The 13,575-nt window shown below is 40.3% G+C and overlaps 1 protein-coding gene across 4 annotated transcripts in view; it reads right to left on the bottom strand.

Moving 5' to 3' along the window:
- The window catches only part of LOC126321655 (lactoylglutathione lyase), a 90,225-nt gene that overhangs the window by 73,207 nt on the left and 3,443 nt on the right, over positions 1-13,575 (bottom strand). The window contains exon 1 of one of the 4 annotated variants that reach the window (XM_049994206.1): positions 8,567-8,657. The exons of 2 other annotated variants lie outside the window; for them this stretch is intronic. The gene's annotated coding sequence lies outside the window, so the exon portion shown is untranslated. Of the gene's footprint in view, positions 1-8,566; positions 8,658-13,575 lie in introns of those variants that run through there. One more of the 4 variants, XM_049994207.1, reaches the window with a different exon arrangement.

Raw genomic sequence — 13,575 nt, 5'->3', positions numbered from 1 at the left:
CCAGAGGTACCGTATCCAGCAAGTTTAAGGTTTCACCGTAAGGTGCTCACATTTGGGCACTAAAGCAACAATATCCTCACATCTTAGGATGAGACCATGGGTCAGCCATGTGGGGCCAAGCGGAGCTGGCAGACAACAGCAGACTTCGTGAGAAGCACAAAGGGAAGACTGCCGCATAGTCGTGATCCTCTTTACTGCTCGCATTTTGTTTGGAGAAAGCAGCACACACCAACCTGTGTTCCAAGATTCCAACATTTGATAGCAGAGGGTTGACTGGATGTCACACTCATACTCCACTGTCAAAGTCAGCATCCTGACCAAACAGTTGGCATGTTTGTTCCCTGTGATCCCATTGCAAGCTGGGCGACAGACAAAGATGACCAACCTTCCAGATCGATGGTAGTCAGAAAGAAGATCCAAGACAGTCATGGCCAGTAGGTGCTGAGGGTAGCACTGGTTGATAGCCTGTCGACTACTCAGCGAGTCACTGATGATTAAGAATGCCTACTGGTGCAAGAACGAAGAATATGCTGCACCCGTTCAGCAGAAACGTAGTACACTGCACCTTTCATGTGACTAGGTTGAGCGATTTCGTTTTTAAAATTGTGATTTCCCAGGAATTTTACTTAATTATAATTTTATCTTAAAATATTTTTCAGTTTGATTTAACCATATAATTACTGTTTTTACCTATTAAGTTTTTTGAGCTATCTTGCTAATTAATCATTAATTCCCAGGAATTTTGGGAATATTGCTGGCAAAGCACCAAAGCACCAACTTGAACCCAGAGATGGGGTAAGATGTTATGGACAGAAATAGGGAGCGGGCCCTGGAGACCTCGCTCTTGTAGGGTAACAAGATTGTGATAACACTGTGTGGTGTCATAAGACTTTTGCAAGTCGAGGGAGACAGCAAAAAGATCACGCAAAAGCTGACTGGATAGCAAACTCCAGGCAGACCAAATTGTCTGCAGTAGAATAGCCTAGGCGAAAACGGCCCCGGGATGGAGCCAAAAGACCCCGAGTCTTAAGGGAACAACACAGCTGCCGGCTCATCATATGTTCAAGCAACTTGCAGAGAACATAAGTGAGACTAATTAGACAATGGCTGTCCACCTCAAAGGGATGTTTACCAAGTCTCAGTACCAGGACTGGTCAGACTTTCTTCCTCACAGAAATGGGTGCTCACCCTCACTTCAGATACTGTTGAAAATAAAAAGAATGTGACATTGGCAATCCACTGATAAGTGTCTGAACATATGGTTGTGGATGCTGTCTGGTGCTAGTCTCTTGTCAGGGCAGAGTGCTAGGGCACTGAGGAATTCCCACTCACTGAACGGAGCATTATATGATCCAGGTGACATGTGGTTAAAGGTAAATGAATCTGATTCACCCACTGTTTGAGGACACGGAATTCAAGCTGATGATTCTCAGACACAGAGGCTCAAGCATAGCACAGAGCTAAATGTTGGGTGACAGCACCTAGGTCAATGTAGACACCATTCACGGAGATACCCATTACAACTGTGCCCTCTCAAACCACTACTCAAAATTGCAAAGAAGGGATACATGGTCCAAGGGTAGTAACATACCATTCTCAGTATCCTTGTTTCTGTTATTTTATTAGGTGACAGACTCCAGTCATGCACCCATTTACAAGCAACGATGTGCTCTATTGATGAATGTCAGTCACAGTGTTGGAGAGCCTGCCTGTGATCTCTAATGGCCAGTCAGTTTTTGAACTCCATCAAGGTATTGTCTTCGCTGCTAACAGAATGCTACATGCTCTGGACAGCTGCATCAACAACTGCACCTAGCCGTGTGCTAAGAGAGATGGCAGAGACAAAGGCATTCTGGCCAGCATTGTTGAGAGATCAACTGGGTGGCTGTCTGGGAAAGTGATACTGAGAGAGGGGGAGGGACACAATTAGGGAAAACATTCACTGTCACACAGGTCACCACGGACTCTCCAAAGTGGAGGGGAAAAGAGCCGGCCGGAGTGGCCATGCGGTTCTAGGCGCTACAGTCTGGAGCCGAGCGACCACTAGGGTCGCAGGTTCGAATCCTGCCTCCGTCATGGATGTGTGCAATGTCCTTAGGTTAGTTAGGTTTAATTAGTTCTAAGTTCTAGGTGACTGATGACCTCAGAAGTTAAGTAGCATAGTGCTCAGAGCCATTTGAACCATTTCTGAGGGGAGAAGAACAGGGCTATAAATGGAAAGATCAGTGAACGAATAAGGTAAAGATGCCACATTTAAGTGCATGGGGACACCAGTATTCAAGAGACAGAGAGCGCACTCTGCGAGTGAAGCTTCAATAGCTTTACCGGTTCTGTGATCGTAGTTGCACCCCACAAAGAGTTGTGGTCTTGTGGTCACTGAAGTCACCAAAAATGAGGAGGGGGAGGGGGCGGGCGAGAGCTGAGAAATCAGTACAGTCAACATGGTTAGACACACATCACCATCGGGAGAGTGATATACATTACAGACAGTAAAATCCAAATAGATCCTCACACAGACAGCCACAGTCTCCGAAGTCATATAACGTGGCATGTGTTCACTACAGACATGCGTCCAGAATGCAAACTCCACCCATCACTCTGTCATTGTCAGTTTGATTCTTAAAGTAGCCTGGACAGAACAGAGGGTAGGGTTTTGCATTGCTGGTAACCAAGTTTTCTGGAGTGCAAAGCAGAAAGCAGAGGAAATCCACATGAGATGTATAGTTCAGCCAGGTGGTGGAAAGAACCACTGTAGTTCCACTGGCGTAGGCCTACCACATTATTGGTATCCTGTAGGGGTGTGAAGGGACCAATGTGGCAGGTCATGCTCCAGTGTCGCCTGTTGCCACAGCTTACGAGGATGTAGTATCAATGCACACTGGTTCTGAATTAGGTTGTGTGGGGGAATCGGGTGCCACATGGGCCACAATGAACTCTGCCTTGGGTACAGAGAATATGCAGGATGCGGTGGTGTTGGAACCATCAGATCCTCCTCCACCTTGAAGGTCTTCTTTTTGTATCTCTACTACTTGGGTGGCACCAAAGTCCACGAGGGCTTGCCTGCCTTAGTTTCAGGGACTGAGCAGGAATGTGAAGCCCTATAACCAGCAACCTGTGACTATCAGCCGTTGGCAAATATCCAGTTACAGATATCAGCAGAATCCTGAGAGGGGAGCATCCTCAGAGGAGGGTGTTGCTTCTCTGGCAAGGGGTGTGGATCAATGTCTCAGTGGGTGAGGAGTCAACACTCCCTAAGTGGATTTGGGGGAAACAGTATGAGATGAGACCACAACCACCAGGGGTTGGGTGTGTCTGAGCAGCCCTCAGGGCCTGGCCTAAAAGGCATGAAGGGCAAGCATACTGTTGCTAGAGAGAATGACATCATTGTAGCCACAGCAAATGCCACCATTGTATGTGCAGGATGCAGACGATCATATTTCTTTTTGGTCTCCTGATACGTCAATTGCCCATACCTGAGGAAGATGATGTAGTCTGGTGTACAGAGAGAGTTTAAAACAGATAGATAGAGGGGCATGAGGAGTGTTTGTGTGCAATTGACACCAATTCCTACAGACAGGGCTGGCTTTACAGTGAGGACACGTGCCTGAAATTAATGCATTTGAAGCACCACGTGGAAGGGGGAACATATGGTTTACATCACATTGTACACCATGACCTTGACCTTTTCAGCAACGAGTCACCTTTAAAGGCCAAGATGAAGATCCCAGTATCAATCCTATTGGCCTCTGATCCTCACTGGACACCACAGACAAAATGTGCACCCTGTCACTCCCAACTGGCATGTAGCTTATCAGTCTGTAAACGGAAGTCGTTGTGGAGGATGATACCCTGTACTGTTTTGAGACTTTTATGGGAAGGAGGGAGGGTGATAGTTTCTAGAACCTCAATCAGCTTGTCACACATGAGCAGCGCCCACAAATGAGTGGGTGATGCCATTTAGATCAGAACTGAACCACTTTTCATTTTTGAAACTGCTGCTACTTCTCCAAACCTGTCCTTTAGGTGTTCAATGAAGAATAGTGGTTTTGTGGCAAAAAAGAATCCCCACTGGTCCCAGAACAAATTAAGTATTTTGGGGAGTCTTTCTCTCCTTGTCTCTTAGCCCAACATTCCTCCCACTGCGTATCCAGGTTAGGAAACATTATGGGTTAGTATTTCACTCCATGGTATAATCCTTTCCTTCGGAAGAGGATGTTGCGACCATGCAGCCACCAGTGGGAGGAAGTTCTGGCTGCTTCATTGGTGAGTCATTTGTCTTCATGCCACCCACTCTGAATGGGGGCTCTTCCCCATGGGTGCTAGCCAACCACAGCCATGGTTACCTACCCAGATATCCATTGCCCGGAGTCCTCGTGTCCCAGTCATGATGGGCATATGCTCCACGGCATACACAGGGAGTTACGTGGAAAATCCAGGGTGGAATAACAACAATGTTACGAAAGGATAGATTGCTACTTATCAAACAGAGGGCACAATGAGTCACCATCATGCACAACGAAAAGACTGCTGTACATTTTCGCTTGTGGCCAAAAGGCCTTCTTCTGAAATAGAAAAAACACACTTTCACACAAGCTGCAGGGGCCAGAGATAGAGACAGTGGTTGTGTGTGTGTGTGTGTGTGTGTGTGTGTGTGTGTGTGTTTTTCCCACTTCAGAAGGAGGTGGTCTTGCCGAACGATAAAATGTGTAGCATTCTTTTCATTGTGGCTGCATGAGACACGCTCTCTCCTTTATATGGCAAATAACAATCTGCCCTTTTAATAACAAAATTATATTTTTGTGTTCTGACTACTAATGAGAATGCTGTATCAGCAACTGAGTCAGAATGAAGACCATCTTGGAAACTCAAGTCGTTATCGCACAAAAGAAATGATTCTCCCTCTATTATGATTGTTGCAATACTAAGGTAGTTTATTTTTTAATCACTATTCTCCATTCTCCCAAGACAATAAAACCACTTTCCTCGTCTCAATTAACAAGCATAATTTTTATGTTAAGTTACAACTGAGTAGGAAGTTTGATCAGAAAGTATAACAACAGCTTGATTATGCACCTAGAGCTTCGTTTCTCTCAATGAAGCTAAACGGGCGACCACTGATGTCCCAAAGTAATTTTCGATAACCTATTTGTTACCTTACAGCAACATGGTGCATTACCTAGTGCTCGTGACAAGCAGCAAAATTATATTCAACTGAGATTGAGTCTTGCAACTACAACACGAAGTGTAATACCAACACAAATTGTCCAGTTAATTTTGTCTCTACTCAATAGGCACTTCATTGTGAAGTGGTTTAGGGATACTTGCATGACCATTTCAGATTATGTTCAGATTTTGTGTGCAGGTTTGCTAACTGATCAAAGGATGGTACACACATATCCAACCTACAAGCTTGGATACTTTTTTGTGTACGAGCCTATTAAGTGAAAGGCAACAAAAAGTTGTGGGGAAATTTCAAAATTTGATAAGATGGTTGAATTGTTTACGCTAAGAACATTCTGTAAGTTTTTTGTAATTTAATTTTTCTTGTCTGCTCCAAGCCACACTCAACATCACAACAGTACTTCTTCAAGACTGAGTGCCACTTGGAGCAAAAATAATGAATCAAATGACATCAAGTTAAAGAATAAGCACAATACAAACTGTTCAACCAGTTTGCCATGTTTTATAACTTTACCACTACTACACACTGAAACACCGCACTTTAAACTAGGAAAAAACATTTTAATGTTGCTGTGACTTTTTGTTAACCTTTACTTGATGAACTCTTACTCTCAAAATATTGTAATTTGTGAGCTGGAAATCTTCCTTCGATCATCTAGCAAACCTGTATAGAAAATATGAAAAAAATCCAAGATGGGCGAATATGGATTCGTAGACCACTTGACATGGAATCCCCTAACTAGAAAAATGACACAATAATGTGTGAAGACATTTGGCAGATGAACATCATGACTTGGAACACACTGAATGGAGACCACTTCTGTTCTCTGATGAGTCACAATTAATTGTCAAGACTTACAAGAAACACATTTAAATATAGACAGAGCGCACAGTATGAAATGACTGTGTATCACTTGTGGAATATCCCTAACAATGATTGCGGATTGGTGACATGAGAACATATCGGCAGATGTTGTTGTTGTCTTCAGTCCTGAGACTGGTTTGATGCAGCTCTCCATGCTAATCTATCCTGTGCAAGCTCCTTCATCTCCCAGTACCTACTGCAACCTACATCCTTCTGAATCTGCTTAGTGTATTCATCTCTTGGTCTCCCTCTACGATTTTTACCCTCCACGCTGCCCTCCAATGCTAAATTTGTGATCTCTTGATGCCTCAAAACACGTCCTACCAACCGATCCCTTCTTCTAGTCAAGTTGTGCCACAAACTTCTCTTCTCCCCAATCCTATTCAATACCTCCTCATTAGTTACGTGATCTACCCACCTAACCTTCAACATTCTTCTCTAGCATCACATTTCAAAAGCTTCTATTCTCTTCTTGTCCAAACTATGTATTGTCCATATTTAACTTCCATATATGGCTACACTCCATACAAATACTTTCAGAAACGACTTCCTGACACTTAAATCTATACACAATGTTAACAAATTTCTCTTCTTCAGAAATGCTTTCCTCGCCATTGCCAGTCTACATTTTATATCCTCTCTACTTCGACCATCATCAGTTATTTTGCTCCCCAAATAGCAAAACTCCTTTACTACTTTAAGGGTCTCATTTCTTAATCTAATTCCCTCAGCACCACTCGACTTAATTTGACTACATTCCATTATCCTCGTTTTGCTTTTGTTGATGTTCATCTTATATCGTCCTTTCAAGACACTGTCCATTCCGTTCAACTGCTCTTCCAAGTCCTTTGCCGTCTCTGACAGAATTACAATGTCATCGGCGAACTTCAAAGTTTTTATTTCTTCTCCCTGGATAGCACATACACAAACCTTAACATAATCCAAAATGAATGTTTGGTGGTTTGAATGTGTGGAATAAGATTCTCCAATGTCTTATTCTTATACATGCTAGTCACAATGGCAGTTGTCTGTAGGGGACTTTTCTGGTTTCAAACAAGATAGCTGAAAATACTGCAAGGTGAAGGTAAAAATCTAATTCTGTGGCACACATACTTGATTGCATACACTGGATTCATTTGTAAGAAATATTACAGCCAGGCACCCATCCTGATAAAGGTGCCAAAGCAAGAGTATGCAATGTAAAACAAAACACAAAAACCATCTCAATAAATCCATACACTTTAGGGGTGAAAAAGTTCTGGCTGTTCACAGTGATCTCTCACTATATTGGGGCATACTGGTATGTTCGCTGCAGTGGAAACAAATGCAACATAATGGATGTTTCATAAACATTCCACAATGTTTTTTCACAATCCGAATGAGTATAGGAGGTTAGAAGTTTAAGCTCAAATAAAATAAAGATAATGGTGTTATGGACACTATTTTATAAAATAAATTGGATATGTATTAACTATTTGTTAGAATGAAGTGTTAATTTGCTATGTTTTGGTTATCTTTGTATATTGTTAGAAAATGTTCTCCTTACACGAGCCGTACAGTAACATTCAAGTCCATAACTAATTTTATAATGCTAAGGGTCCATGTTTGCATTGGGTACAAGACAGGTGTGGAAAGTACCAGTGAAACATTCCAGAAAGAAGAAATTCTTATTTAATGTGGGAAAATCTAGTTCAGGTCTCAGAGAACGTGAAACTAAAAATGTCATTTGGAAAAGAAATGAAGGATGACTATAAAAATGCATTAGTCGTCTTTTGGTGGTCTACATGAGAAAAAACGATAAGAATATGAAACCATTCAGGATAGAAGAGAGCAGCAGTACCACCGCATGGATTGACGTAACTGACCTATTCCATTTGTATACTTTTTTTTTTTTTCTTTTAATACCAGTGTAACAAGAATTACAGAGCATTCCAACATATTATATTTTATACAAAGAATACCTTATTTTGTATCACAAAGTGAACTGAAAATATATATTTCATCATCCATGGTACACTATTTGTTTTCACAAATGTACTCTAAGATCTTTCCAGCCTTTACGATTAAACATATGAAATGTACCTTCAATCAAATGTCTTATGACAACTGAAAATTACCATACAACAGAAAAACCTATAAAGGTTCCAAAACCAAATCTTGCACTGAGATGGCAGAGGTGATAGCAATGGCAACATGAAAAAGTTTGATTAATATAGACATTTGCTTAGTTCAGAAGGAGATTGATTTGAAATTATGCCTACTTTCTTTTTTTGCTTAACATTGTTACTCGACAGTGATCAAATTAGTGATGCAGGCATCAGATGAAAGAAACACATAGGCCTTAAAGATCTATGACTGAACTGCTTTTCAATCCTGTAGTTCTTTGCTTTCTAAGGTCCTAAGTACTGTGATTGCAAAAACAGCAAGTCAATATTAATTTATGGTTATGTCTGGTACACAATTGCTAGCACTGCTGGCAAACACTAGATGTGTTACTACGTAGCTCTGACATCATCTTACCATACAATGAAATATAATGTAAGTTTCTCACTCACACACTTCCCTCACAGATCTGGATTCTGCGAGAATTGGCAAGGATTCAAATTTCTGATAACCTTATCAGTGGTCACTATTAATGCCCTACTCGTTTACTGGAAGTTTATCATTGGTTATGAAATGCAGGAGATACAAACAGCTGATTAAGTTCACACAACTCATTTTCCTTTGACAGTGAATCTATAATGAAAAATGCTGGTTTTTTAAATCACTTTGGTAATACGGAGTTACTGTTCTCTGCTGATGATGGCATATCTCTAAAATCTAGGACCAGTATTCAAGAACATGAAAAGGACATTGGAACAGCATAAGAATTCATGATATGCAGCATAAGAATTCACGATATGCATTTATTTAGTCAAACTTTGAATTTATACTTTGATGTCCCATTTACATGAATAATTTAACACAATATTTGAACTATTTTTCCACATCTTTGAAAGTATTTTAATGAGTATTTCTGTTTCAAGAAACAAAATAACTGAGCACAGCAAAAAATAAAAAAAGGTGCAATATATGAAAGGCAACTTTTTCCACATTAAGTGGACCAATTTTTGTGGAATCCTCTCCTGACCATATCTAATTTGATTAAAAATTTCAACAGATGTTCACTAATGAATAATAGGTTTTTAGGCTTTCAGTATAGGCCTATGAAATGTTGTCCGAATTCAGTGACAATTTTGGCAAAACTTAAGGTGACCTAAAACTGAAACTATTAGCACTGTAAAGGTAATATCTGGATTAGAGGTACAGCAAATGGTTAAAATTTTAATGCTCTCTCATTCACTGTTTCCTGCCGTAAGAAGAAAAATAAGGGTAGAAAATCAACGGAGACAATTTTTACAACCATTTTGTGACAACATTTTTTTTGACAAGTCATACTGAGTGACCACTGGAAGTTCTGCATAAAAGTTACATGTTATCAGTTTTATCAAGCTGCAGTAAACATTTGTATTGTAGACGTTTTAGTACTTACAAACATGTCATCAAAAAATTTTGCACAAAATTTCTGGAAACACAGATGTCAGAAGGCAAAATGTTGTCACCTTTATTTACTTTTTGTTTAATGGGAAAGAGCATTTTGAACAAAAAAAAATTTTTTGAAGACTTGCTGGATAAGGTTAAAAAAATGAGCTTGAAATTCTTAAGACACACTGCCAAATATTTACAACCTTGTGTTGCATGACAAACATTTTTTGGAATACTATACCACATAATAATGTAGAATGCTATACTGGAGAAACCAATGTTTTGGCCATGGTTGTGGTGGCCTTCTGACTGGTCGCAGAAGCATACGCAATTCTATTGCTATATGTTTAGAAGATTTTAGTTTCTTCTGAAGAAATTGGCTATTGCAGTCAACATGCAGTAATAGAGTCAAGATACACATACTGCTCGTTATCCTCCTCTGAGGCTTCAGATGATGAGGATGATAACATGGAAACTGCAAACTTGGTCAACCCAAGTACATTGTCTTGGTATTTCTCCTCTAACATTCATAAAACTTGAACCAAGATTCACAAGACTGCATAAAGGGCAAGATTTGTCAAGAATGATGTGAAATTTGTAGTCAGAGTGCTGTTTCGGATTGGCTTAACCCTAGTACAATCACAGGGTTTATAACTTTCTCCAAATACAACAATTTAGCCAGAAAAATAATGTGTTACATTTATTGCAAAACTGTACTTCATAAATCAATTAATGAACATAAAAATTATATTTTTGGTTTTCTTATAGGCCAGAAAAATGCAATTGTTAAGGTGGTGGTTTCTGGATGTTTGGTAGTAGCATTTTTAAGCTCATTTTTTAAACATTATCCAGTCTCCAAAACAAATTAAAGCTTATAAAACTGTTCTTTCTAATGAATCAAAACTAAATGAAACTGGAGAAATGAAGATTCAACAATAAGACAGAACAGCTTGCACAACTTCTGGAATAGCCCTGTTGTTGTTGTTGTTGTTGTCTTCAGTCCTGAGACTGGTTTGATGCAGCTCTCCATGCTACTCTATCCTGTGCAATCTGCTTCATCTCCCAGTACCTACTGCAACCTACATCCTTCTGAATCTGCTTAGTGTATTCATCTCTTGGTCTCCCTCTACGATTTTTACCCTCCACGCTGCCCTCCAATGCTAAATTTGTGATCTCTTGATGCCTCAAAACATGTCCTACCAACCGATCCCTTCTTCTAGTCAAGTTGTGCCACAAACTTCTCTTCTCCCCAATCCTATTCAATACCTCCTCATTAGTTACGTGATCTACCGATCTAATCTTCAGCATTCTTCTGTAGCACCACATTTCGAAAGCTTCTATTTTCTTCTTGTCCAAACTAGTTATCGTCCATGTTTCACTTCCATACATGGCTACACTCCAAACAAATATTTTCAGAAATGACTTCCTGACACTTAAATCTATATTCGATGTTAACAAATTTCTCTTCTTCAGAAACGCTTTCCTTGCCATTGCCAGTCTACATTTTATATCCTCTCTACTTCGACCATCATCAGTTATTTTACTTCCTAAATAGCAAAACTCCTTTACTACTTTAAGTGTCTCATTTCCTAATCTAATTCCCTCAGCATCACCCGATATAATTTGACTACATTCCATTATCCTCGTTTTGCTTTTGTTGATGTTCATCTTATATCCTCCTTTCAAGACACTGTCCATACCGTTCAACTGCTCTTCCAAGTCCTTTGCCGTCTCTGACAGAATTACAATGTCATCGGCGAACCTCAAAGTTTTTACTTCGTCTCCATGAATTTTAATACCTACTCCAAATTTTTCTTTTGTTGCCTTTACTGCTTGCTCAATATACAGATTGAATAACATCGGGGAGAGGCTACAACCCTGTCTCACTCCTTTCCCAACCACTGCTTCCCTTTCATGCCCCTCGACTCTTATGACTGCCATCTGGTTTCTGTACAAATTGTAAATAGCCTTTCGCTCCCTGTATTTTACCCCTGCCACCTTCAGAATTTGAAAGAGAGTATTCCAGTCAACATTGTCAAAAGCTTTCTCTAAGTCTACAAATGCTAGAAACGTAGGTTTGCCTTTTCTTAATCTTTCTTCTAAGATAAGTCGTAAGGTCAGTATTGCCTCACGTGTTCCAACATTTCGACGGAATCCAAACTGATCCTCCCCGAGGTCCGCATCTACCAGTTTTTCCATTTGTCTGTAAAGAGTTCGCGTTAGTATTTTGCAGCTGTGACTTATTAAACTGATAGTTCGGTAATTTTCACATCTGTCAGCACCTGCTTTCTTTGGGATTGGAATTATTATATTCCTCTTGAAGTCTGGGGGTTTTTCGTCTGTGTCATACATCTTGCTCACCAGCTGGTAGAGTTTTGTCATGACTGGCTCTCCCAAGGCCGTCAGTAGTTCTAATGGAATGTTGTCTACTCCGGGGGCCTTGTTTCGACTCAGGTCTTTCAGTGCTCTGTCAAACTCTTCACGCAGTATCTTACCTCCCATTTCGTCTTCATCTACATCCTCTTCCATTTCCATAATATTGTCCTCAAGTACATCGCCCTTGTATAAACCTTCTATATACTCCTTCCTCCTTTCTGCTTTCCCTTCTTTGCTTAGAACTGGATTGCCATCTGAGCTCTTGATATTCATACACGTGGTTCTCTTCTCTCCAAAGGTCTCTTTAATTTTCCTGTAGGCAGTATCTATCTTACCCCTAGTGAGATAAGTTTCTACATCCTTACATTTGTCCTCTAGCCGTCACTGCTTAGCCATTTTGCACTTCCTGTCGATCTCATTTTTGAGATGTTTGTATTCCTTTTTGCCTGCTTCATTTACTGCATTTTTATATTTTCTCCTTTCATCAATTAAATTCAATATTTCTTCTGTTACCCAAGGATTTCTAGCAACCCTCATCTTTTTACCTACTTTATCCTCTGCTGCCTTCACTACTTCATCCCTCAGAGCTACCCATTCTTCTTCAACTGTGTTTCTTTCCCCCATTGCTGCCAATTGTTCCCTCATGCTCTCCTTGAAACTCTGTACAACCTCTGGTTGTTTCAGCTTATCCAGATCCCATGTCCTTAAATTCCCACCTTTTTGCAGTTTCTTCAGTTTTAACCTACAGGTCATAACCAATAGATTGTGGTCAGAGTCCACATCTGCCCCTGGAAATGTCCTACAATTTAAAACCTGATTCCTAAATCTCTGTCTTACCATTATATAATCTATCTGATACCTTTTAGTATCTCCAGGATTGTTCCATGTATACAACCTTCTTTTATGATTCTTGAACCAAGTGTTAGCTATGATTAAGTTATGCTCTGTGCAAATTTCTACCAGACGGCTTCCTCTTTCATTTCTTAGCCCCAATCCATAATCACCTACTATGTTTCCTTCTCTCCCTTGTCCTACTGACGAATTCCAGTCACCCATGACTATTAAATTTTCGTCTCCCTTCACTACCTGAATAATTTCTTTTATCTCATCATACATTTCATCAATTTCTTCATCATCTGCAGAGCTAGTTGGCATATAAACTTGTACTACTGTCATAGGCATGGGCTTTGTGTCTATCTTGGCCACAATAATGCGTTCACTATGCTGTTTGTAGTAGCTTACCCGCATTCCTATTTTCCTATTCATTATTAAACCTACTCCTGCATTACCCCTATTTTATTTTGTATTTATAACCCTGTATTCACCTGACCAAAAGTCTTGTTCCTCCTGCCACCGAACTTCAATTAATTCCCACTATATCTAACTTTAACTTACCCATTTCCCTTTTTAAATTTTCTAACCTACCTGCCCGATTAAGGGATCTGACATTCCACGCTCCGATCCGTAGAATGCCAGTTTTCTTTCTCCTGATAACGACGTCCTCCTGAGTAGTCCCCGCCCGGAGATCCGAATGGGGGGACTATTTTACCTCCGGAATATTTTACCCAAGAGGACGTCATCATCATTTAATCATACAGTAAAGCTGCATGTCCTCGGGATAAATTACG

The sequence above is a fragment of the Schistocerca gregaria genome, chromosome 2 (genome assembly GCF_023897955.1).
Source record: "Schistocerca gregaria isolate iqSchGreg1 chromosome 2, iqSchGreg1.2, whole genome shotgun sequence".
Taxonomy (NCBI): Eukaryota; Metazoa; Arthropoda; class Insecta; order Orthoptera; family Acrididae; genus Schistocerca; species Schistocerca gregaria.
This window is presented reverse-complemented; position numbering and strand designations above follow the sequence as displayed.